The following is a 23464-nucleotide window of genomic DNA, read 5'->3' as shown; positions in this document are numbered from 1 at the left end:
GACACTGGACACTTGGATTGTGTGAGGCCCACTGAATATCACAGCGCTATGTCACAGGCTCGATGGCACAGGTGTGAAAAAAGTGACTACAGGATAAGGGAGATTTAGATTTTCTGCAGACACTTGTGGACACTGGACACTTGGATTGTGTGAGGCCCACTGAATATCACAGTGCTATGTCACAGGCTCGATGCAGCAGGTGTGAAAAAAGTGACTACAGGATAAGGGAGATTTTGAATTTCTGCAGACACTTGTGGCACTGGACACTTGGATTGTGTGAGGCCCACTGAATATCACAGCGCTATGTCACAGGCTCGATGGCACAGGTGTGAAAAAAGTGACTACAGGATAAGGGAGATTTTGAATTTCAGGGAGATTTTGAATTTCTGCAGACACTTGTGGACACTGGACACTTGGATTGTGTGAGGCCCACTGAATATCACAGCGCTATGTCACAGGCTCGATGGCACAGGTGTGAAAAAAGTGACTACAGGATAAGGGAGATTTTAAATTTCTGCAGACACTTGTGGACACTGGACACTTGGATTGTGTGAGGCCCACTGAATATCACAGCGCTATGTCACAGGCTCGATGGCACAGGTGTGAAACAAGTGACTACAGGATAAGGGAGATTTTGAATTTATGCAGACACTTGTGGACACTGGACACTTGGATTGTGTGAGGCCCACTGAATATCACAGCGCTATGTCACAGGCTCGATGGCACAGGTGTGAAAAAAGTAACTACAGGATAAGGGAGATTTTGAATTTCTGCAGACACTTGTGGACACTGGACACTTGGATTGTGTGAGGCCCACTGAATATCACAGTGCTATGTCACAGGCTCGATGCAGCAGGTGTGAAAAAAGTGACTACAGGATAAGGGAGATTTTGAATTTCTGCAGACACTTGTGGACACTGGACACTTGGATTGTGTGAGGCCCACTGAATATCACAGCGCTATGTCACAGGCTCGATGGCACAGGTGTATAAAAAGTAACTACAGGAAAAGGGAGATTTAGATTTTCTGCAGACACTTGTGGACTCTGGACACTTGGATTGTGTGAGGCCCACTGAATATCACAGTGCTATGTCACAGGCTCGATGCAGCATGTGTGAAAAAAGTGACTACAGGATAAGGGAGATTTTGAATTTCTGCAGACACTTGTGGACACTGGACACTTGGAGTGTGTGAGGCCCACTGAATATCACCGCGCTATGTCACAGGCTCGATGGCACAGGTGTGAAAAAAGTAACTACAGGATAAGGGAGATTTTGAATTTCTGCAGACACTTGTGGACACTGGACACTTGGATTGTGTGAGGCCCACTGAATATCACAGTGCTATGTCACAGGCTCGATGGCACAGGTGTGAAAAAAGTGACTACAGGATAAGGGAGATTTTGAATTTCTGCAGACACTTGTGGACACTGGACACTTGGATTCTGTGAGGCCCACTGAATATCACAGCGCTATGCCACAGGCTCGATGGCACAGGTGTGAAAAAAGTGACTACAGGATAAGGGAGATTTTGAATTTCTGCAGACACTTGTGGACACTGGACACTTGGATTGTGTGAGGCCCACTGAATATCACAGTGCTATGTCACAGGCTCTATGGCACAGGTGTGAAAAAAGTGACTACAGGATAAGGGAGATTTTGAATTTCTGCAGACACTTGTGGACACTGGACACTTGGATTGTGTGAGGCCCACTGAATATCACAGCGCTATGTCACAGGCTCGATGGCACAGGTGTGAAAAAAGTGACTACAGGATAAGGGAGATTTAGATTTTCTGCAGACACTTGTGGACACTGGACACTTGGATTGTGTGAGGCCCACTGAATATCACAGTGGTATGTCACAGGCTCGATGCAGCAGGTGTGAAAAAAGTGACTACAGGATAAGGGAGATTTTGAATTTCTGCAGACACTTGTGGACACTGGACACTTGGATTGTGTGAGGCCCACTGAATATCACAGTGCTATGTCACAGGCTCGATGGCACAGGTGTGAAAAAAGTGACTACAGGATAAGGGAGATTTTGAACTTCTGCAGACATTTGTGGACACTGGACACTTGGATTGTGTGAGGCCCACTGAATATCACAGGCTCGATGGCACAGGTGTGAAAAAAGTGACTACAGGATAAGGGAGATTTTGAAATTCTGCAGACACTTTTGGACACTGGACACTTGGATTGTGTGAGGCCCACTGAATATCACAGTGCTATGTCAAAGGCTCAATGGCACAGGTGTGAAAAAAGTGACTACAGGATAAGGGAGATTTTGAATTTCTGGGAGATTTTGAATTTCTGCAGACACTTGTAGACACTGGACACTTGGATTGTGTGATGCCCACTGAATATCACAGCGCTATGTCACAAGCTCGATGGCACAGGTGTGAAAAAAGTGACTACAGGATAAGGGAGATTTTGAATTTCTGCAGACACTTGTGGACACTGGACACTTGGATTGTGTGAGTCCCACTGAATATCACAGTGCTATGTCACAGGCTCGATGGCACAGGTGTGAAAAAAGTGACTACAGGATAAGGGAGATTTTGAATTTCTGCAGACACTTGTGGACACTGGACACTTGGATTGTGTGAGGCCCACTGAATATCACAGTGCTATGTCACAGGCTCGATGGCACAGGTGTGAAAAAAGTGACTACAGGATAAGGGAGATTTTAGACTTTCTGGGAGATTTTGAATTTCTGCAGACACTTGTGGACACTGGACACTTGGATTGTTTGATGCCCACTGAATATCACAGCGCTATGTCACAGGCTCGATGGCACAGGTGTGAAAAAAGTCACTACAGGATAAGGGAGATTTTGAATTTCTGCAGACACTTGTGGACACTGGACACTTCTATTGTGTGAGGCCCACTGAATATCACAGTGCTATGTCAAAGGCTCGATGGCACAGGTGTGAAAAAAGTGACTACAGGATAAGGGAGATTTTGAATTTCTGCAGACACTTGTGGACACTTGGATTGTGTGAGGCCTACTGAATATCACAGTGCTATGTCACAGTCTCGATGGCACAGGTGTGAAAAAAGTGACTACAGGATAAGGGAGATTTTGAACTTCTGCAGACATATGTGGACACTGGACACTTGGATTGTGTGAGGCCGACTGAATATCACAGCGCTATGTCACAGGCTCGATGGCACAGGTGTGAAAAAAGTTACTACAGGATAAGGGAGATTTTGAATTTCTGCAGACACTTGTGGACACTGGACACTTGGATTGTGTGAGGCCCACTGAATATCATAGTGCTATGTCACAGGCTCGATGGCACAGGTGTGAAAAAAGTTACTACAGGATAAGGGAGATTTTGAATTTCTGGGAGATTTTGAATTTCTGCAGACACTTGTGGACACTGGACACTTGGATTGTGTGATGCCCACTGAATATCACAGCGCTATGTCACAGGCTCGATGGCACAGGTGTGAAAAAAGTGACTACAGGATAAGGGAGATTTTGAATTTCTGCAGACACTTGTGGACACTGGACACTTGGATTGTGTGAGGCCCACTGAATATCACAGTGCTATGTCACAGGCTCGATGGCACAGGTGTGAAAAAGTGACTACAGGATAAGGGAGATTTTGAATTTCTGGGAGATTTTGAATTTCTGCAGACACTTGTGGACACTGGACACTTGGATTGTGTGATGCCCACTGAATATCACAGCGCTATGTCACAGGCTCGATGGCACAGGTGTGAAAAAAGTGACTACAGGATAAGGGAGATTTTGAATTTCTGCAGACACTTGTGGACACTGGACACTTGGATTGTGTGAGGCCCACTGAATATCACAGTGCTATGTCAAAGGCTCGATGGCACAGGTGTGAAAAAAGTGACTACAGGATAAGGGAGATTTTGAATTTCTGCAGACACTTGTGGACACTTGGATTGTGTGAGGCCCACTGAATACCACAGTGCTATGTCACAGGATCGATGGCACAGGTGTGAAAAAAGTGACTACAGGATAAGGGAGATTTTGAACTTCTGCAGACATTTGTGAACACTGGACACTTGGATTGTGTGAGGCCGACTGAATATCACAGCGCTATGTCACAGGCTCGATGTCAAAGGTGTGAAAAAAGTGACTACAGGATAAGGGAGATTTTGAATTTCTGCAGACACTTGTGGACACTGGACACTTGGATTGTGTGAGGCCCACTGAATATCACAGTGCTATGTCACAGGCTCGATGGCACAGGTGTGAAAAAAGTGACTACAGGATAAGGGAGATTTTGAATTTCTGGGAGATTTTGAATTTCTGCAGGCACTTGTGGACACTGGACACTTGTATTGTGTGAGGCCCACTGAATATCACAGCGCTATGTCACAGGCTCGATGGCACAGGTGTGAAAAAAGTGACTACAGGATAAGGGAGATTTTGAATTTCTGCAGACACTTGTGGACACTGGACACTTGGATTGTGTGAGGCCCACTGAATATCACAGTGCTATGTCACAGGCTCGATGACACAGGTGTGAAAAAAGTGACTACAGGATAAGGGAGATTTTGAATTTCTGCAGACACTTGTGGACACTGGACACTTGGATTGTGTGAGGCCCACTGAATATCACAGTGCTATGTCACAGGCTCGATGGCACAGGTGTGAAAAAAGTGACTACAGGATAAGGGAGATTTTGAATTTCAGGGAGATTTTGAATTTCTGCAGACACTTGTGGACACTGGACACTTGGATTGTGTGAGGCCCACTGAATATCACAGCGCTATGTCACAGGCTCGATGGCACAGGTGTGAAAAAAGTGACTGCAGGATAAGGGAGATTTTAAATTTCTGCAGACACTTGTGGACACTGGACACTTGGATTGTGTGAGGCCCACTGAATATCACAGTGCTATGTCACAGGCTCGATGGCACAGGTGTGAAAAAAGTGACTACAGGATAAGTGAGATTTTGAACTTCTGCAGACACTTGTGGACACTGGACACTTGGATTGTGTGAGGCCCACTGAATATCACAGCGCTATGTCACAGGCTCGATGGCACAGTTGTGAAACAAGTGACTACAGGATAAGGGAGATTTTGAATTTATGCAGACACTTGTGCACACTGGACACTTGGATTGTGTGAGGCCCACTGAATATCACAGTGCTATGTCACAGGCTCGATGGCACAGGTGTGAAAAAAGTGACTACAGGATAAGGGAGATTTTGAATTTCTGGGAGATTTTGAATTTCTGCAGACACTTGTGGACACTGGACACTTGGATTGTGTGAGGCCCACTGAATATCACAGTGCTATGTCACAGGCTCGATGCAGCAGGTGTGAAAAAAGTGACTACAGGATAAGGGAGATTTTGAATTTCTGCAGACACTTGTGGACACTGGACACTTGGATTGTGTGAGGCCCACTGAATATCACAGCGCTATGTCACAGGCTCGATGGCACAGGTGTGAAAAAAGTGACTACAGGATAAGGGAGATTTTGAACTTCTGCAGACATTTGTGGACACTGGACACCACTTGGATTGTGTGTGGCCCACTGAATATCACAGTGCTATGTCACAGGCTCGATGGCACAGGTGTGAAAAAAGTGACTCCAGGATAAGGGAGATTTTGAATTTCTGCAGACACTTGTGGACACTGGACACTTGGATTGTGTGAGGCCCACTGAAAATCACAGTGCTATGTCACAGGCTCGATGCAGCAGGTGTGAAAAAAGTGACTACAGGATAAGGGAGATTTTGAATTTCTGCAGACACTTGTGGACACTGGACACTTGGATTGTGTGAGGCCCACTGAATATCACAGTGCTATGTCACAGGCTCGATGGCACAGGTGTGAAAAAAGTAACTACAGGATAAGGGAGATTTTGAAATTCTGGGAGATTTTGAATTTCTGCAGACACTTGTGGACACTGGACACTTGGATTGTGTGAGGCCCACTGAATATCACAGCGCTATGTCACAGGCTCGATGGCACAGGTGTGAAAAAAGTGACTACAGGATAAGGGAGATTTTGAATTTCTGCAGACACTTGTGGACACTGGACACTTGGATTGTGTGAGGCCCACTGAATATCACAGTGCTATGTCACAGGCTCGATGGCACAGGTGTGAAAAAAGTGACTACAGGATAAGGGAGATTTTGAATTTCTGGGAGATTTTGAATTTCTGCAGACACTTGTGGACACTGGACACTTGGATTGTGTGAGGCCCACTGAATATCACAGCGCTATGTCACAGGCTCGATGGCACAGGTGTGAAAAAAGTGACTACAGGATAAGGGAGATTTTGAATTTCTGCAAACACTTGTGGACACTGGACACTTTGGATTGTGTGAGGCCCAATGAATATCAGAGCGCTATGTCACAGGCTCGATGCAGCAGGTGTGAAAAAAGTGACTACAGGATAAGGGAGATTTTGAATTTCTGCAGACACTGGACACTTTTGGATTGTGTGAGGCCCACTGAATATCAGAGCGCTATGTCACAGGCTCAATGGCACAGGTGTGAAAAAAGTGAATTGTAGAATTGGGCAGAATAGGAATCTCCCTAGAGTGTAGGTCTGTAAGAACGGAACAAGTCCTGCACTTATCCTTCCACAGTGACACACAGATAGCTTCACTGTGGCTGTGATAACAGCCGTTACACGGTACTGTGTGAGGAGCGTACACCGCTGTATGGTGTGAATAAATGCACGCTCAGTACCTTAGCAGGACAAAAAAAAAATTGGGATTGCTTTTAAAAAAGCAGTTTGCAGAACAGTGGGGAAACAGCAATGCAGCTGTCAGGAAGCCTTAGAAGGCAGCCTAACAACCAGCACCGCTGATCCACCACAATATAGCCTCCCCTTGCACTGCACACACAGTGACTGGTGTGTTGCACAGGCAAAATCGCTAGCAGCAGAAGCAGTTTTTTTGTCTTCTTCCCTGCCTAACGCTCTCCCTACAGAATCAGCAACCTCTCCCTATGCTAAGATCGGCAGACGTAAGATGGCGGTCGGCGTGCACGCCCATTTATAACCCCTGTGACGCCCACCAAAGCAAGCCAATCACTTGCATGCCCTTCTGAAAGATGGTGGCGACCCCTGCCTATGTCATCACGTTGCCCACAGTGTCCGTGGATCCTGATTGGCTGAAAAAGAGCGCTAAACAAACTTTTGAAACGCGACTTTGGCGCGTAAGTCGCCGACCTCGTGGCCGACCTCATCCTAGGGTCGGGTTTCGTTTCATGAAACCCGACTTTGCCAAAAGTCGGCGACTTTTGAAATTGTTCGACCCGTTTCGCTCAACTCTAATAGTGAATGGATCCCTCAGAATTTTCATCTGAATTACGTTGCTTGACGATTTAGATGGAGACCCCTTCAAACCTGTCCAGCAAAATCTGAACTCCCATATGGCACTTCTTACCTTCTGAGCTTCGCACTGTGCTTCAAAAGAAGTTTTTAGCCACATATAGGCTATCAGCGTACTCCGGAGAAATTGCACCACAAATTTTGAGGCCCACTTTCTCCAGATATACCTGTTCAAAAATTTGAGACTAAAGCAACATTTTTGTGAGAAAAATATATTTTTTTCATTTTTACAGATCAATGTTGTCAAATTCTGTGAAACACCTGGCGATTCAGGGTGCTCACCACACATCTAGATAAGTCTTCTAAGAGGTCTAGTTTCAAAAAGGGTGTCACTTGTGAGGGTTTCCACTGTTTAGGTATATCAAGGGCTCTCCAAACGCAACATGGTGCGAGCTATATATTCCAGAAAATTTTGCATTCAAAAATTCAAATGTTGCTCTTTCACTTTCGAGCCCTGACATGCCCACAAACAGTAGTTTTCTCCCCACATATGCGGTATAGGCATACTCAGGAGAAATTGCACAACAAATTGTATGGTGAAATTTTCCCTGTTACCTTTGTGAAAATGCAAACATTTTAGTGGGAAAAATTAGATTTTTTAATTATCATGGCTCAAAGTTATAAACTTTTGTGAAGTACCTGGGGGAATCAGTGTGCTCACCACACATCTTGATAAGTTCCCTAAGGGGGCCTAGTTTCTAAAATTATGCCACTTGTGGGCTGTTTCCACTGTTTAGGTATATCAGGGTCTCTCCAAACGTTACATGGCGTCTGCTAATTATTCCAGCAAATTTTACATTCAAAAATTCAAATTGCGCTCCTTCCCTTCCGAGCTCTGTCGTGCGCCCAAACAATGGTTTTCCCCAACATGCAGGGAAATAGAATGCTAAGTTGAAATTGCATTGAATATTTGCAATGTGTGTCTGTGTATGCAACACTAAGCATGGAGAACAGAAAGAGAAGAGAGCTCTGAGGATTTGAGAATCAAAACTGTTGAACAATATCAACAATCTCAAAGATACAAGTCCATCTCAAGAGGTCTTGATTAGGAATCCTCAAATCCGTGGATGTTCGCATCTGTCAGGTTTGGCCGAACTTTATAAAAAAGTAAATGGGGGGCCCGAACATTTGGAGGTTTCCATGCTGTCATCTGTGTGACAATAGAGAAACACTGGCACTGACTGACAGTAATGTTGTTGAAGTCACTGCAGGTCACAGTTGCTGGATAGGGCAGCAGGGTGGCTCAGTGGTGTAACAATTATGTAGGTACTATGGAATCTGGTAGCGTGTGATAAATGTATCTGAGACCAAAGTTGAGACAAATAAACTATTTTAACAAAATAAGGAATACAACAAAAACTAACAGAGGCTTTCCTGCAAATATGGTGAAATTCACGGCACAAAACAGACATGTCCAGCAAATGTAATAGCGGTGCGCATCCGCTAAAGCAAACAAGTCCAGCAGTAATATAACGTGAGAGTGTGAACTGCACTGATATGTTTAAGTCAAGCAATAGTGCGAACAGCATTTATATGTGGAAGTCCAGCAGTAATTAGAGGCAAGCGTGCAACTGGCACTTTATGCATGGAAGTCCAGAACTATGCAGACAGAGGAGATGACACCTTTCATGGAAATCCAGAAAAACACGGGTAGAGCATAGCAAGGAGGAGATCCTTAGGAGTACCCTTTTGGCTGAAAAGTCCTGCTCAAGTCCCACACAGCAGCCCGCACAGACACAATCCTAAAAGTAGGACAGTAGGTAACCCCAGCAGGATCCAGAAGCAGGTCACAGTTGCTGGATGGGGCAGCACGGTGGCTCAGTGGTGTAACAAATATGTAGGTACTATGGAATCTGATAGCATGGGATAAATGGATCTGAGACCAAAGTTGAGACAAATAAACTGTACTTTAGCAAAGTAAGGAACACAACAAAAACTAACAGAGGCTTTCCTGCAAATACGGCGAAAAGCTAATTACAAACAGAAATTTCCAGAAAATGTAATAGCGGTGTGCGTCCACTAAAGCAAACAAGTCCAGCAGTAATATAATGCGAGAGTGTGAACTGCACTGATACGTTTAAATCAAGCAATAGTGCAAACATCACTTATATGTGGAAGTCCAGCAATAATAAGAAGCAATAATGCGATGGCACTTATGAGTGGAAGTCCAGCAGTAATTAGAGGCAAGAGTGCACCTGTGCTTTAAGTATGGAAGTCTAGAACTATGCAGACAGAGGAGACGACGCTTTTCATGGAAGTCCAGAAAAACACGGGTGGAGCATAACAAGGAGATAATCTTTAAGAGTACCTTTTTGGGCTGAAAAGTCCTGCTCAAGTCCCACACAGCAGCCCACACAGACACAGTCTTATAAATAGGAGAGTAGGAAATCCAAGCAGGATCTGGAAGCAGCTCAGAGGACAGAAGACAACTGGTAGTGGAGAAGCATAGCACTGAGTAACGAGCAGCAGCAGGGACTCCAGAGGCAAGCCTGGAGGGAGCTCAGAAGCAGACAGCAGCAAAATGCTCAGGCAAGGAGGATCTCCTGACGCGGACTTAAATAGCATGACAGACAGGAAGTTCCAGGACAGGGCGAAGTACCAGACTCCAACTTGGACAAGGTCAAAACAGGCTCCATGGAACATCCTTAATCCTTACATTACTCCCACCTTAGAAGCGGCCTCCGGACAATCCAGAACCAGGTTTTCCAGGATATTTTTGATGAAACATGGCAATCTTTTGAGGAAAGTCCAGCTCAAGGAGTAAAATCCAGAATTTTCTTTATTTGTTCCATTAAAATACAAGCATGGCTGCTATAGTCATCATTGCGGTTTTAACCCTGGCATGGGATAGCCGCACAGAGAGTGCCCAGGAGGTTCTGTACGCGTTTCGAGCGGTATACGCTCTTAGACTCAGAATAACCCCAAAGAGCTAATTAACAAATTAATAGAACAAATTAAAAAAAGAACCAGAGGTGGAAATAGAGAAAAATTACTAAAAGACAAAGAGGCATTTTGGATTTACCTTCTTGATACACGAAGACCTATGGGTATGAATTTGAGGAAAGAGTTTATGTTTTATTATTAATCATATTCATACAAAGATTTGTGGTGTAGTTACCACTATGTCAGCTAGGGGGCGCTGTGTGGGTGTCCCAGGACGGGTGTACAGGCACATTCAGTGTGGTAACAGGAGCAGGGTCCTAAATGACCATTTTGGGTCTCAAGGTGGGTGGCCTTGGGATGCAGGCTCCAGGGTGTATTGATCAGCAGAGGTACTGCTGATCTTTCTGTTACACTGAGTCAGGGAAGCCTGTGTGTGTCTATACAACCTTTAGTGATGTCATAGCCATGTGATCACCTGTGGGTGTGGTTACAGGGCTATGTAATTGAGGTGTTTGGCACATGTGAGACTGTGAGAGTGAGTCTGTCTGAGTGTGGACAGACTTCCATGTGTCCAGGTGGGACACTACAGAGAGTGGCCTGTGTGCTAAGGAAGGAGAAGCCTTCCTGGGTCTGCGGCTGCAGATAGAGCGCTGCTCGGGACATTGCCCTGGCCTATGTATATTAGTTGTATATGGGGAGGACTACACCTCCCAGCATGTGCTGAGACTCTCGGTCCGAGTCTAAAGCCACGGACGTTTATGATCTTTTGTGCCTAAGCTAGAGGCTATTTTGGTGATACGCTGATTTATGGTGTATGGAGCAAATAAACCTCATGAACTTTGGGAAGAACCTGCCTCATGTTTGTCTCCCGCTGCACCTGAGCGAGTCACATCCCTACAATTGGGGGAGAACGCGGGCAGCGATTCCCAGAAGCACGTGTGGCAGCGCTGGCGATTCTGAGCCAGGAGAGCAGACGGTCTGACAACCGTGAGTAATACTGACCGAGGTCAGAGAAAGTGACTGTATTAAAATTTGTGGGATACCTCTGAGGAGAAGAGGCATCCAGGAACCTGTGTGGCCGACACAGGTAACAGACAGGAGTCTGTGTTGCACTGACCAGGGTCAGTGAGAGACTGTGTTCCTGGAGGGGTCAGTGAGCAAGGTCCTGGAGGGTCAGTGTTGGGAGGTTCTGGGAGAGGAATCGGATCCCTGGAACACGTGCTATGACCTTGGACCTGGTGAGGCGTGTGTTGGGCAGTCTCAGGCGGAGACGGATGTCCTGAAGAGCACCCGCTGAGCCCCTGGACCTGGCGAGGCTGGTGTGTTGGGAGACCCTGGGAGGAGGGTCGGCTCCCTGAATAGCACCCGGTGTGCCCTGTGTGTTGGACGGTCTCAGGTGGAGACGGTACGTCCTGAGTGGCACACGAACAGGACATGTGAGAGACTGTGCATGTGTTTTTTCTTTTCCTCTGCAAAACCTGAAGGTGCTTGCTGTGGCTCAGTGGGGTCACGAAGGTCTCGCAGCACAGGGACCTGGTGTTTTCTTTAAGGGATCTGCCCTGGGAGCATTGGTAGCAGACGCTGTCTGTCTACACCATCCTGCTGCAGCTTTATTGCATGTGACTAAGCGGATACAGTAGTTGTGGCTTTACACAACTATTGAGGGTGAGTACCCTGTATCATTGCTTCATAACCCATTATACCTGCACTGGTAAGGCCCTATGGGCGCGCTTTTGTGGTTTTTATCTTTGAGGGTGACAAGCGGTTTCCGGTAACCCGGCGGGGTTAAGAAGGGGACAAGCGGCTTCTGGTGGATCGGTGGGTCCACGAAGACTGCGCAGCAGGAGCTGCAGTGACACCAGCCGCTGTGTGTGTGTGAACAGCAGCCGGAGGTGCCGGTGATCAGTGACAGCAGGAGCTGTGGTGGTGCCAACAAAGACTTGTGTGGTATCGTTAAAAGACAAACTGTACTGTGTGAACTGTGGCATAAGAAGTTCTGCAGAACGGACATGGGGAAATCCCAAAAGGGGCGGTGACCCAAAAGGGAGTGGTAACCAATAAAGGGGTGGAGTCCCAAAAGGGGCGGTGACACAAATTGGAGTGGTAACCCAAAAAGGGGTGGAGTCACAAAAGGGGGCGGTGACCCAAATTGGAGTGGTAACCCAAAAAGGGGTGGGGTCCCAAAAGGGGGCGGTGACCCAAATTGGAGTGGCAACCCAAAGTGGGATGGTGGTCCAGAAAGTGGCCAAGTGTGAAGAAGTGACAGCACTGGGTGACTCAGTAGGTATGTCTGGAGTACCGCAGTGTATGTGCAGGTCTTTTTCAGAATGTGGAATATCCTTTCCAGGTAGTAATGATGGGCCACAGATGTGTACAGTGATGCTGCACCGGGAAGGAGCCTTTGGTCGGCTGGACTCAGAGAGTCAGGTAACTCTGACAGGAACGCCTCTCGTTTTCTCTCTGACCGAGAAAAACGTCAGGGTTCGCTGTAAACACGGGGTCACGGTGAACTACGCAGTAGACACAGTAGTGTTTGAGGGGACCAAAGGTGGTGAGTGCCAAGGTAGAGGGATACCACGGGACTTAGTCTATGCCTGGGAGAGGGGCCGGGACTTTCTTGTGTTTGATGACGTTTGGTCGGACGATAGAGATGCTTTGACTGTGGGGCAAGCAGACACCGAGACAGATGGTGGGCTGGGAGTTGAGACGACTGGACTAGACACATTGGTGCTGGACGGTAACTGGAGGGATCACTCGACTGGTGTGACTGACCCAGTGGTACCCGTTGAAGATATAATTAGAGAAGTGGTGGTGCGACACGTGATGGACAAAAGAGAACAAGATCGTGAGATACAGCTGATAAAGGAGACTGTAACAAAACATGTCGAACGGGAAAGAGTCCTAAGGCAAGCAGCTGAGCATAGAGTGGATGAGCTGGAGAAGGAAGTCTCTGAGCTCAGAGGTCACCTGTCCACTTGTAAAACCATGAACAAGACCCTGTTGGAAGATATGGAGGTGCTCAGAGAGGCCCAAGAGAAGCATCAACAGGAGATTCTCAGGAGAGAGGATGAGCGTCGCTACCTGGCAGAGGAGCGAGATAAAGTTCTGCAAGAACTCAGTGGAGTAGTAAAAGGTCTTCTGCAGGAGAAGTGGATGGGCGAAGACGTACAGCGGCCGTGCCCGACTGATAGCAAGGCAGAACTGCCAAAGCCCATCTTGGAAAAGGGTCCTGAAGACTGTAAATCTCAGGAAGATGGTGAGCCAAGAGCTGCTCAAGACAGTCACCCGGTCTTGGCAGATACCTTGAGGGAAGTGTCCGTGGGGAACCCAGAGCCATCTGTCCAGGATGAGAGCAAGTCCATGACCTTCAAGTGCGTGATGGAGGTACCCGAAGACGTGCGAGAAGCGTGTGCCAGCGAAGTTGTGCATGAGACCTTTAAAAAGGCAGTAAAGGCCTATAGTGTGAGCTGGGCACCAGAAACAAACCAGTTGGTGATACTGGCAGAAACGGAAGACACAGAGAGAAGGGTGGCTGTCCTGAAGGAGATGCACCTACAATGTCTCCGCACCAAACAGATGCTCGTGGAGCGTAATAAGAAAGCCGCTCGACGTCTGGAGCTTGCAAGGGAGGCTCAAAGTCGGCTGGGCTTTGTGGAAGACATAATTCCGGTACCCAGAAATCTGGTGGGGAAAGTCGTTGGCAGACTTGGAAAGGTGATGCAGGAGATGGTGAATCGATCCTGTGTGAAGAGAGTGAGGATCCCACCTGCTGGTGAAATCCAAGTCATTATTGAAGATGACATGGTTCCTGTCATTGTGGTTGGTTCAGTGGAAAGCATTGGGAAGCTTCGCATGCTCCTGGAATATCGGGTAGCGTACCTGAAGGAGATTGAGCAGCTAAGACAGGATCGACTGCAGATGAATGAGCAGATAGAGAACGTCAGGTGGCGTCCCCCTCCAACCCAAGGTGTAAGGACCCGAAGGGATCCTCCAAGGAATGAAAGGACAGGTAGTCGAAGGCAAGAACGTCGAGAGTCCGCAAGTGGCCGTTCTAATCTTAGTAACATAGGCACGAGACTCGGTGGTGGACGTAGCAACAGAGGGTCAGACTCAGACCAGCCAGTTAGCCCAACTGGACGTGGGACTCATGACCGTACGAACCGGGAGAGTCAGCTAGTGAGAGAAAGGTCGGGTGATGGAGCGCACTGCAGACAGGTGGAGATTAAAGAGTGTCTGGTCACACTGATGGACGTTCACGGGAAGGCCAAAGCCCAAGGCCGAGATACTGACCGCTGGGGGCAGGGGAGGCCTAACGTAAATATGCAGTATGACTACCGAAACAGACGGAGATGGTTCTCCCGACTGGTAGGGCAAGGTGACATGGGTGCCAGGTCTCAAGATCCCTGGGTGATGTCATGTGTTCAACCCCACAAGTTTGAACAGAGGGGGGAGGTATGTGGTGTAGTTACCACTATGTCAGCTAGGGGGCGCTGTGTGGGTGTCCCAGGACGGGTGTACAGGCACATTCAGTGTGGTAACAGTAGCAGGGTCCTAAATGACCATTATGGGTCTAAAGGTGGGTGGCCTTGGGATGCAGGCTCCAGGGTGTATTGATCAGCAGAGGTACTGCTGATCTTTCTGTTACACTGTGTCAGGGAAGCCTGTGTGTGTCTATACAACCTTTAGTGATGTCATAGCCATGTGATCACCTGTGGGTGTGGTTACAGGGCTATGTAATTGAGGTGTTTGGCACATGTGAGACTGTGAGAGTGAGTCTGTCTGAGTGTGGACAGACTTCCATGTGTCCAGGTGGGACACTACAGAGAGTGGCCTGTGTGCTAAGGAAGGAGAAGCCTTCCTGGGTCTGCGGCTGCAGATAGAGCGCTGCTCGGGACATTGCCCTGGCCTATGTATATTAGTTGTATATGGGGAGGACTACACCTCCCAGCATGTGCTGAGACTCTCGGTCCGAGTCTAAAGCCACGGACGTTTATGATCTTTTGTGCCTAAGCTAGAGGCTATTTTGGTGATACGCTGATTTATGGTTTATGGAGCAAATTTAACTCATGAACTTTGGGAAGAACCTGCCTCATGTTTGTCTCCCGCTGCACCTGAGCGAGTCACATCCCTACAGATTTTATGTTGTTTTATTGTTGACGTGATATATTAATTTAAAGTCATGTATACTTCACTTATATTTGTGTTTTTGTCCTTTTTAGATACATTCCTGTTTTTTTTGGATTTTTTTTCTGTGTCTATTTTAAATAATTAATTATGTGCACCTTTGCACTTTCTTGATATTCTGCTGTGTTAGCTCTTTGGGATTATTCTGAGTCTAAGAGCGTATACTGCTCGAAACACGTACAAAACCTCCTGAACACTCTCTGTGCGGCTATCTCATGCCAGGGTAAAAACCGCAGTGATGACTATAGCAGCCATGCTTGTATTTTAATGGAATAAATAAAGAAAATTCTGGATTTTACTCCTTGAGCTGGACTTTCCTTTTTCTGTGAAGTATTTCAAGACGTCCAAGTGGAGACGTGTCCTTGCTCGGACCTTGCTGCAGCATCAATGAGGGGTGAGCTGAACTAAATCCTTTTTTTTTCCAATGTGTAATATTTTGAGGAGTACAGATATTACTCACCGGCTCCCAAGAGTTCTCCTCAGATGGATAACCTTGCCACTTGATGAGGTGCTGCAGCTGATTCCTGCGGATCCTGGAGTCCAGAATCTTCTCCACAACAAATTGTTCATGCCCATCCACCAACACAGGCTGGGGAGGAGGCGCAATATGACCCTGAAAAGTATTCAGAGACACAGGTTTTAATAAGGAAACATGGAACACAGGATGTACCTTCATGGTCCTTGGTAACTTCAGACGCAGGCAACGAAGCTCACGATCCAAGAGCTCTTGAATGGACTGATGAATTTTTGTCCCAGCTTCTCTGATGGAACATTCAACTTTAAATTCTTTGTGGATAACCACATAGAGTCTCCTACCTTAAACATGGGTGCAGGTCTCCGGAACCTATCGGTAGATTTCTTGTATCTTTCCTGTGCAGTAGATAATGATTCCTTCAGAGTTTCCAGATTTCATTTCATCACCACCAACCTCTCATCTACTACAGGCATCGGGGCATCAATCAGGGATATGGGAAGAATACTAGGATGATAACCCAGGTTGGCAAAGAAGGGTGTGTTACCTTAGTAGATGCATTCTGTGAGTTATTGTAAGTGAACTCTGCTAGAGGAAGCAACTCCAACCAGTCATCCTGTGAGTGGCTGATATAGCACTGAAGATACTGCTCCAGTCTGATTAATCTGCTTTGTCTGTTCATTGGTCTGAGGATGATACGCTGAAGAGAGACAGATATTGAGTTCAGAACAAAATCCTTTCCAGAATCTAGAGGTAAACTGCACTCCTTGATCAGAGATGATCCCATCTTGAACTCCAGGAAGCCAGAACACAATCTGAATGACCAGATCTACCATCTCCTTAGCTGACCAGAAGACCAGTACAAGGAATGAAGTGAGCAGCTTTCGTAAGTTGATCTACTACCACCAGAATAGAGTTATTTCCCCCAAAGGTGGGCAATTCCACTATAAAAGCCATAAAATACACCCCTAAGGGCAAGCAGGAACGCGCAGTGGTTGTACCCAACCAGTAGGTGATACACGAGGAGTCTTAAAACGTGCACATACCTCACAAGACAGAACGTAGCTCTTTACATCCCTCAGACAGATAGGCCACCAAAAGAAATGGCTGAGGAAGTCCTGTGTCTTCTGTACCCCCCGATGGCAGCCAACTTGGAGTCATGGACAAACTTGAGGACCTGCAGCCTTTCGACATCCGGAACATAAAGACGTTGACCCCGAACCCACATACCATTCTTGAGAACCAAGTACACATCATCTGTTGGGTTAGCAAGGAATGGGTCTGCCTCATAGGCTTTCTTAATATTCTTCCATAAGTCATTATTTTGAATGACTCTGACAAAGTTAGCATCCAACAAAATGTTCTTGGACGGGGTTCCATCCGCTTTCCCATTACATGAACCTGGTCGGTAAGAAATTACAAAATTGAATTGATTCAAAAACAAACTTCAACGAGCCTGAAGTGGAGAAAGACATCTAGCAGACCTAAGAAATTCCAGGTTACGATGATCTGTGAGCACAATAACTTGTGCTGCCCCCTGCAGATGGTGCCCTCATTCTTTAAATGCAGCGATGATGGCTAGAAGTTCTTTATCTCCCACATCATAATTCTTCTCTGCAGCAGAAAGTTTATGAGAGAAAAAAGCACATGGATATAACAGACCTTTCTCTCCTGTTCTTTGTGAGAGGTTGGCCCCCAGAGCACAATCTGAAGTGTCCACTTCCACGATGAAAGGATGTGCTGGGTTAGGATGAATCAACAAAGGTGCAGAAGTAAGCAGCTCAGAGGGCTGAAGACAACTGGAAGTAAGCAGCTCAGAGGACTGAAGACAACTGGTAGTGGAGAGGCAGATCACCGAGTAACAAGCAGCAGCAGCAGGGACTCCAGAGGTAAGCCAGGAGGGAGCTCAGAAGCAGACAGCAACAAAATACTCAGGCAAGGAGGATCGCCTGACCCGGACTTAAATAGCAGGATAGACAGGAAGTTCCAGGACAGGGCGAAGTACCAGGCTCTATCTTGGACAAGGGCAAAACAGGCTCCATGGAATATCCAGAATCCTTACAAGTGGTTACCACTGCAATCTTGCAGCGCTGGAGTTCTGGGTTCAAATCCCACCAAGGACAACATTTGCAAGGAGTTTGTATGTTCTCCCCGTGTTTGTGTGGGTTTCCTCCGGGTACTCCAGTTTCCTCCCATACTCCAAAGTCATACTGATAGGGAATTTAGATTGTGAGCCCCATCAGGGACAGCGATGATAATGTGTGCAAACTGTAAAGCGCTGCGGAATATGTTAGCGCTATATAAAAATAAAGATTATTACTATTATGTCATGGACTGCTGCGGATTCCTATGCTGTCACACAGATGAAAGCATCTGAGCCAGCAGCTGTGACTGGCAGTGAAAAGGTTATCGACAGTCAGGCGCCAGCTGATGACTACTACTGTCAACAGCATCTCCTGCTTGCTGATAGCAGTGAGAGCAAACAACCATGGATTTTAGCCCCTTCCCAGCCTAATAGGTCCAGCCCTCAGGTACCCAACATATGGGGCATCCTTTAGATGCACCAATTCTGTTGCTTAGCCTTATCTCTTCATGATTGCCCTAATGCGGTGACAATCAGGGTAATGATTTATGTGGTTGATATCAGCTGTGTAATATCCGCTGGTATCAAGCCTGTGGGTTAGTAATGGAGAGGCATCTATTATTCATACCAACACTAACCCAGTAAGTAAAAAGAGAAAAAGACACACAGAAAAAAATCTTTATTTGAAAAAAAATCCTCAACAATTTCCCTCTTTCACCCATTTTATAAAAAAACAAACAAAACCCACCCCAGTCCAATGTAGTCTAAATTGAGGTAACATCCAGGTCCGCTGTTGTCCACATGGAGGTCTCATGACATCCCCTTCTCTGTATTCCAGTGTATGGATAGACTGACATCATAGCCCTTGAGACATGACCGTGAGACACCTATGCAGCCTCAAGAACGAGACTGCAAGTCACTTCTGGTCATGTCACCGCTCTCATCTTTAAGGCTTTGATGCTCTGCTTCACAAGATCAGGCAGAGTACAGCGTGGGACAGATTCTGCTGCTCCAATCGTTGGAGCCCTTTTTTCTGAACTGGAAGATGGAGCCGGGGATTGTCGTGGGACCTCCATTTTTTACTACAACAGACTTGTGTGTTTTTTTAATAAATGGGTGAAAGACGGAAATTGTTGGGGAGTTTTTTTAAATAAAGATTATTTTGTGCATGCTTATTTCTTTTGACTACTGGGGTAGTAATGGGGGTATGTGACAGACACCTCTCCATTACTAACCCCATATTCACATTACCCCAATTACCCCGCACCAGGGCAATTGGGAAAAGCTGAGGCTCAGTGCCAGAACTGATCTAATTTAATGGATGTGCCATTTCTGGGGTGGCTGAGGGCTGTTATTAATTAGGCTGGGAAGGGGCTAATATCCATGGCCCTTCCCAGCCTAATAATATCAACCCCCAGCTGTCTGCTTTACGTTATTTGGTTATTAAAAATAGGAAAGACCCCATATCATTTTTAAGGGGTCCCCTTATTTTTATAAACCAGTAAAGGCAAAGCCAACAGCTGGGGGCTAATGTTAATAGATTGAGAAGGTCCAGGGATATTTGGCCCTCCCAAGCATAAAAATAGCAGCCCGCAGCCACCCCAGAAAAGTCGTTTCCATTAGATGCGACAATTCTAGTGTTTTGCCCGGCTCTTCCAGCTAGACCTTGTGCATTGGCAAGTGGAAAATATCTTGGGGTTGATGTCAGTTGTGTATTTTCTGCTGACATCAAGCCCAGAGGTTAGTAATGGGGTGGCGTGTGTCAAAACCCCTCATCACTAACCTGTGAGTAGTTAAAAAACACAGACACACAATTAAAAAAATATTATATTTTTATAACCAGCAAAGGCAAAGTAGACAGCTGAGGACTAACATTAATAGGCTGAGAAGGTCCATTGATATTGGCCCCTTCCAATCATAAGAAGATCAGCTTACAGTTGTCTGCTTTCCCTTGGCTGATTTTTAAAAATAAGGTGACCCCATTTTGCTTTTGTTTTTTTCATTAATTTATTTTACACTGTCCCTCACACAAGCAGTGTTGCCACCTGTGATCCCAGCGGTTATACAGGCCAGTACTTACACAGTCGATACTTGCCATGACTGTAATACTCCAGGAGTGCCCACAACTTAAAGTCTTTTTGATTGGAAAAAAACGTGTTTGGAGTTCAGCAGCGGACTCTAGGTGTCCAGTACAAACCTGAACATTACAGTTCAGATTCACTTGCCCCAACTGTCTATGTAACTGTCAACCTTCTCTGTCAATACCTGTAATAATCTTTGCCACATCTATGTATTACTTGTAGATTGCTCTTAACATCATCATGTTATTTATTCACTAAGAGAAAATTATAATGTATTTTCAGCAGCATGTGTACACTTATCTTACAATTGTATGAATCTGATCCTGCAAGGCATTGATTGGTGGTCATGGTCATATCTATAAGGTACAATTGCTTTGCATACCACAGTTTTTCAAACATGGAAGCAAGTATGCTATTAAAGTGACAATACAGATTTCTGACAAATTGTGGATTCCTGCATTGTAATGCTTGCTCTACTCTAAATTATACAGTATGCATAATAATCATTAGCTACATTTTCACTGCACAATGAAAATTAATTTGACACACTGTTCATTTGTATGCAAACTGCGGCTGCTCTATAAATTAAATGATTGTCTATGTTACAAAAACTGCGCAAGTGAAAAGTGGTAAGGATGTAGTGCACCACTCAGGTATGCTTCACAATTTCTACTTCTGTACCACTAAATTGTTTCAGAGAAGCATACTGCAGTCAGCAGGGTAAAAAATGTATTTTAAGTAGCTATCAGTTGTTCTTTTGTACTAGGACAACAGATTCCTTCCTGATTGAAAGAATGGCAGAATTAAAAAAAACTTCAACAATCTTGTGCAGATCTTGTAATATATTTAAGATTCAAGAAGGGCGATCAAATCCTTTACAGGAAGAATAATGCCACACATGGATGGCATAAGCGTCTGGAATATGGATCTTTAGGGAGTCTGTGCCCCATGTGCATGAAACCCTAAATTATACATTTTCGTGATGTAATTGTAAAACTGAATTCTATTGGTTCATCCCACAAAATAGCTTCTCCTACTAACTTCCAAAATGTCTTCATGTATCATTTGCCTGCTGCCAAATAACTGCTTTTGAATCCTCTTTTGTCTTTTTATGCTTTTGAATTAAAAAGTCCCTAGTAAGCGTCTTTATACATACAGGTTTACAGAAATAAAGACAGCAATCAGAGAAATTGTTCTTTTTAAGATTGCAAATTTATTGGAACAGAGAAAAGGAAATGCTCAAATGACATGAATTATGTGAATTGCCTTAAATGCCGACCATTTCCCACATAATTTCTTGTCTCTTTTAAGCTTATAATGTATTTCAGAGCTGTAAGTTACTTTCATTGCATTCCTGCTGGTGTGAATATCACAGAATTCTTTTTCTTTGTGTAGAAAATTAATTCTGTCGGATTATTAAATTTATGTTTTTCATTAAAGTCTGACAATGTCGATCATTTTGAATATTCTTACCCTCTTTTTAATTTGAGTAACATATAATGATGAGAAGTAATTGTGTCTCTGATGCTACAAATTAGACATTTATATCATCACTCGGCAATATATACCGACCTTGTCATTGCTAAGAAATGCATGCAGATGTCTTTAATCCATGTATTAAGCCAGTGCAACATGACATAAGCTACTGGGTATTCTGTTTGTCGTCTTCTTTGTGATTTTTACAAGGCATTACCGACATCGGTGGCAAAACAGACCTCATCCAATATCAAAAGTGTAAACATGGCACTGCTACAATAACCAAAAAAAATCTTTTTTCTTGCATCCAATTTTTCCTGAACTAAACTAACTCATGATTGCATTGGATATCTACTCATCTAAACTTTCTTATAATACAGAAAAATACTGCCATACTCTTTTGTATGCTGTGTTAGACCACGTTCAGGCTGAGTTCACACGTAGCTTTCGTTTGTGTTTTCACTGCGTTTTTAAACGCGTGATTTTGCCGCAAAAACGCAAAAAAAAAAGCATCCCATGCAATCCTATGGCATTCTGCACATGCTGTGCTAATGCTGCGTATTTTTCCGCGGCGGAATTGCATTGCGAAAATATACGCAGCATGTTCATTCTTTGTGCGGAATCGCAGGAAAATTCGCACACATAGGATTGCATTGTTCCACTTACTTTGCATGTGGCTGTGCCCACCATGCGAAAAGTAAGCGGACCATTTGCGGATGGTACCTAGGGTCTAGAGGAGAGGAGACTGTCCTCCAGGCCCTGGGTACCATATCCCTGTTAAAAAAAGAATCAAAATAAAAAATCATGCTATTCTCACCTTCCGGCGTCCCTTGCAGTGTCACCAGGCCTCAGCGATGCTCCCGGCATGATGACGTCGCGGTCTCGCGATACCGTAGCGGTTTTGCGAGACCGCGACATCATCAAAGGTCATTATCGCAAGGTCATTATTTTTAACAATATATCGTTTTACTACTGATGCTGCATAGGCAGCCTCATAGTAAAAAGTTGGTCACACTAGTCAAACACTATGCTTGACGAGTGTGACTAACCTGTTAATCAGTTTTCCAAGCGATGCTACAGATCGCTTGGAAAATGCTAGTATTCTGCAAGCTAATTACGCTTGCAAATTGATTGTTTTTCCGCGGGAAATACACGGGAATTTAAAATGCGGATTTCTCGCATATTTAGCGTGGAATGGAATTCCGGAATTCCACACGTGCAAATAGCCTCACACTTTCAGTATTTGGTCAGGATTTTACATCAGTATTTGTAAGCCAAAACCAGGAGTGGGCGATAAATACAGAAGTGCTGACGTGTTTCTATTATACTTTTCCTCTGATTGTTCCTCTCCTGGTTTTGGCTTACAAATACTTATGTAAAATACAGACCAAATACTGAATGTGTGGCCGTGTCCTTAAATTCACTGTAGAGGCAATAAAATAATAATGCCCTTCTCCTAAAGTAAGTTCACACAGAGTTTGTGGATTTTGGAGTGGATTCAAATTCTGTTTTAATAAGTTTTCTATTGATTTTAATGGGAGAACATGGCCATAGTGAAATTTTTCTTCCATGTGTTTTTTTTTCATATAGAAATAGAAGCAACATATCAATTCTTGGGATATTTCGTCTAAAGAAAATGATGCAAATTTGACAACTGAATCATCTAAAAATACACAAACTGCTTAAAAAAACATTGTTTTTTTAAACATTTTTCAGCCAGATAAATCTACATGAAAAAAACTCTGCTAAAATATACCCTATATAATTTTGTAATATTTAAAACACATAAAACAGATGTTTCGAATAAAGAATATTTCATGATAAGAAGAATATATCTTTTTTCGCTTCCTGCCTACTAAGGGAACTGGAAGCGTGAGAAAACTTCATAAGACGCCATGCACATACAAGATACTGTTTTCATATTTCTTTGTTTTTTCAGCCTGTAAA

At 44.9% G+C, this 23464-nt stretch overlaps 1 protein-coding gene across 2 annotated transcripts in view; it reads left to right on the top strand.

Moving 5' to 3' along the window:
- Positions 1–23464, top strand: part of CHRNA7 (cholinergic receptor nicotinic alpha 7 subunit) — a 547224-nt gene that overhangs the window by 385411 nt on the left and 138349 nt on the right. The gene's annotated exons all lie outside the window — the stretch shown is intronic.

Source organism: Dendrobates tinctorius, unplaced genomic scaffold, assembly GCF_039654945.1.
Source record: "Dendrobates tinctorius isolate UK_male_01 unplaced genomic scaffold, ASM3965494v1 ptg000097l, whole genome shotgun sequence".
Taxonomy (NCBI): Eukaryota; Metazoa; Chordata; class Amphibia; order Anura; family Dendrobatidae; genus Dendrobates; species Dendrobates tinctorius.
This window is presented reverse-complemented; position numbering and strand designations above follow the sequence as displayed.